This window comes from Nicotiana sylvestris, chromosome 10 (genome assembly GCF_000393655.2).
Source record: "Nicotiana sylvestris chromosome 10, ASM39365v2, whole genome shotgun sequence".
In the NCBI taxonomy this organism is placed as follows: Eukaryota; Viridiplantae; Streptophyta; class Magnoliopsida; order Solanales; family Solanaceae; genus Nicotiana; species Nicotiana sylvestris.
In genome coordinates, this window is record NC_091066.1 from 102,390,144 (window position 1) to 102,394,908 (window position 4,765).

Here is a 4,765-nt window from a genome sequence, read left to right on the forward strand (position 1 = left end):
TAGTGTGCTCGGACTGCCCGTCCATCTGAGGGTGAAAAGCTGTGCCAAACCCAACCTGAGTACCCAACTCTTGCTGCACAGACCTCCAAAAATGCGATGTAAACTGAGTGCCCCTATCTGAAATGATGGAAACTGGGACACCATGCAAACGAACAATCTCCCGGATATAGATCTCTGCCAACCGCTCTGAAGAATAGGTAGTACACACAGGAATGAAGTGCACGGACTTGGTTAGCCGATCCACAATTACCCAAATAGCATCGAACTTCCTCAAAGTCTGTGGAAGTCCAACAACAAAGTCCATAGTGATCCTCTCCCACTTCCACTCGGGAATATCTATCCGTTGAAGCAAGCCACCCGATCTCCGATGCTCATATTTCACATGCTGACAATTGAGACACAGAGCTACAAATCCCACAATATCTTTCTTCATTCTTCTCCACCAATAGTGCTGCCTCAAATCCTGATACATCTTCGTGGCACCCGAAATGAATGGAATACCGCGAGCTATGGGCCTCCTCCAGAATCAACTCTCGAAGCCCATCCACATGGGCACATAAATCCGGCCCTGCATCCTCAACACCCCATCATCACCAATGGTCACATCTCTAGAATCATCATGCTGAACTCTATCTTTAAGGACAAGAAAATGCGGAACATCATATTGGAGCTCTCTAATGTGATCATATAAAGAAGACCGAGAGACCACACAAGCCAATACCCGACAGGGCTCTGAAATATCCAACCTTACAAACCGATTTGGCCAAGACCTAAATATCAACTGCAAGAGGTCTCTCCCCAACTGGAATATATACCAAACTCCCCATACTCACTACCTTTCGGCTCAATGCATCAACCACCACATTGGCCTTTCCCGAATGGTACAATATAGTGATATCATAATCCTTAAGCAACTCCAACCATCTATGCTATCTCAAATTAAGATCCTTTTGCTTGAACAAATACTGAAGACTGCGATGATCAGTCAACACCTCACAAGATACACCATACAAGTAATGCCTCCAAATCTTCAATGCGTGAACTATGACAGCTAACTCCATATTATTAACGGGGTAGTTTTTCTCATGGGGCTTTAACTGACGAGAAGCATAAGAAATAACTCTACCCTTCTGCATCAACACACAACCAACCCCAACTCTCGAAGCATCACAATACACGGTATATGAACCTAAAGATGATGGCAAAACCAATACTGGAGTTGTGGTCAAAGCTGTCTTGAGCTTCTGAAAGCTCTCCTCACACTCGTCCGACCATACAAATGAAGTACCGTTCTGAGTCAACTTGGTCAAGGGCGATGTGATAGATGAGAATCCCTGAACAAAACAGCGATAATAACTCACCAAACCAAGAAAACTGCGAATCTCTGTGGCTGAGGACGGTCTGGGCCAACTCTGAACTGCCTCTATTTTCTTTAGATCAATCTGAATACCCTCGCTGGACAACAGATTCCCTAAGAAAGCCACTGAACTGAGCCAAAACTCACACTTGGAGAATTTTGCATAAAGCTTCTCCTCCCTCAATCTCTGCAATACGACTCTCAAATGCTCCGCGTACTCCTCCTGACTACGCGAGTACACAAGAATATCATCAATGAAAACTATGACAAATGAATCGAGATAAAGCCGAAATACGTTGTTCATCAAATGTATGAATGCTACTGGGGCATTGGTCATCCCAAAAGACATTACCAAGAACTCACAATGACCATAACGGGTCCTAAAATCTGTCTTAAGAATATCCAAATCCCTGATCTTCAGCTGGTGATAACCTGAATGGAGATCAATCTTGGATAACACTCTCGCTCCCTGTAGCTGGTCGAATAAATCATCAATGCGAGGCAAAGGATACTTGTTCTTAATTGTTACCATGTTCAATTGTCTATAATCAATACACATCCTCATAGTGCCATCCTTCTTCTTCAGAAACAGAACCGGCGCAGCCCAAGGTGACACACTAGGCCGAATGAAACCTTTATCAAGGAGTTCCTGAAGCTGTTCTTTTAATTCCTTCAACTCCGCTAGTGCCATATGATACGGCGAAATAGAAATGGGTTGAGTGCCCGACACTAGGTCAATACCAAAATCAATATCCCCATCCGATGGCATGCCCGGTAGGTCTGCAGGAAACACATTGGGAAAATCCCTTACAACTGGGATAAAATCAATACTAGGAGTCTCAACTCCGACATCCCTCACAAAAGCTAGATACGAAAGACAACCCTTCCCAACCATATGCTGGGATTTCAAGAATGAGATCACTCTACTGGAAACATAATAAGTCACACCTCGCCACCCGATCCGTGGCACACACGGTATAGCCAATGTGACTGTCTTATCATGACAGTCTAGAATAGCATGACACAGAGATAGCCAATCCATGCCCAAAATGACATCGAAATCCACCATACACAATAATAAAAGATCCATACGGGTGTCTAGACCCCCAATAGTCACCACACACGACCGGTGCACACGGTCTACAACAATAGTATCGCCCACCAGGGCAGATACATGAACAGGTAAAGCAAAAAACTCACGGGGCATACCCAAATAACGAGCAAAGTATGATGACACATAAGAAAAGGTGGAACCGGGATAAAATAATACAGAGGCATCTTTGTGGCAAACTGAAACAATATCTGTAATGACAACATCTGAAGCAATAGCATCGGGTCTGCCTGGGAGTGCATAAAAATGGGGCTGACTGCCCCCTGATCGACCTCCCCCTCTGGGGCGGCCCCTAACTGACTGACCTCTGCCCCTAACTGGCAGAGCCGGTGGTGATGAAGCAACTGTCGCTAAAGCCGATGACTGACCCCTCTGCTAGGATGAACTAGCAAAACGACGGGGACACTGCCTCCACATGTGACCTACATCACCACACTCAAAACAACTCCCAGGTGCTCGAGAAGGGGACAGAAGGGAACCCCTCGCACCGGAGTGAGTAGCAGATGCACTCGATATAGAAGAGCCCTGGGCTGATGGAGCACGGGTCGAACTCTGAGCTGGAAGGGCATTGAGTGATGACTGGACCAGCTAAGATCCGTGATAATCATGACCTGGAGATGCCTAATGATAACCTGGGCGAGCTGGCTGAGCAGACCTGAATGAACGACCTCTGCCGTTCTGAAACTGATCCCTCGAAGGAGTACTACTATAGCTGCCAAATGCTCAAGGCCTCTTGGGCTCCCTCTCCTCTTGCTCCTAGCGACGAACATACTCAATCTCACTAGCAATATCCACAGACTCCTCGAAAGTAGCACCAGTCACCCTCTCCCTAGTCATAAGAATACGAAGTTGATAAGTAAGACCATCAACAAACCTCCTAAACCTTTCTCTATCTGTCGAGACCAACCAAATGGAATGATGAGTTAACTCGGAGAACCTCAACTCATACTACAACATTGTCATCACCCCTTAATGTAACCACTCAAACTGCCTACATAGCTCCTCTCTGCGAGACTGCAGCACATACTTCTCCAGAAAGAGAACGGAGAACTACTGCTAGGTAAGGGGTGCTGCACCAACAGGCCTACGCCTCTCAAAAACATCCCACCAAGTAAAGGCATCTCAAAAAAACTGATAAGTAGTGAAAGAGGCCCCGCTGGTCTCCAGAATACCTGCTGTATGAACCATTCTCTAGCACTTATCTAAGAAACCCTGGGCATCCTCGCCCTCTACATCACAGAAGGTGGAGGCTGCAGTCTACCAAAACTCTCTAACCTACGCTGCTCATCCTCCGGCATAGAAGAAACTACATAGTCCGGAGCAGCGGTAACCGACTGGGCTGGATATGCCCCTGACATCTGAAGTCCCTGCACGACCTACTTAAGTGTGCGAGCGACAGGAGTCTGATTGCCTCCCCCGGCCTGAGAAGTAGCTGCAGTTGTAGTGGCTAAAACCGCCTGAGCCAGGCCAGTGCAAACTGATAAGATCTGAGCTAAGGCCTCCTGAAAACCTGGAATCACAATAGGCACAGCTGGTGCCTGAGCTGGTGCTGCTGGAGCATCCATAGCTGGGACCTAGTCCTGAACTAGGGCAGATGGTGGATCTGAGGTGCTGCTCTAGCCGCTCTACCCCTACCACGACCACGACCGCGTCCTCGGCCTCTGGTGGCCACAGCTTGTGGTACTAGGGGTCATTCACCCCAACCAGTAGCCCGTGTCCTCACCATCTATGAGAGAGTAAAACAAAAGAAGTTTAGTACTCGGATCAATAAGTTCGCACGATAAGAATTTCAAGAATATGAGGTTTTTCCTAAAGGTTCTGCAGCCTCTCGAGGATAAATACAGACATCTTCATACCGATCCACAAGACTATACTAAACCTGCTCATGACTCGTGAGACCTAAGTAACCTAGGCTATGATACCAACTTGTCACGACCCTAACCCCGAACCCGGTCGTGATGTCGCTTCTTGTGAATAAAAGGCCAGCCAACTAAACTCAATTCACTTGTTAAAGCAGTTAAACAACATAGAGCCGGTCTAAAACATGATTTAATGATAATAAGTAGCAAAAATACAACCCGACATAGCCCAAACCGGGGAGTCACAAGTCACAACCATCTAACAATACATAATCCTCAAATGTAACTACAGAGTTTTAAATACTTAACTAAGAACATAAAGGAAATAGACAGGGAGGAGCTCCAGGCTGTGAACTCCAACAGCTACCTAAAGACTCCTCGAAGGTCCGCCTGAAGCTGGGATAAATCAACACTCAGGAGCGGAACCAGCTACGCCTG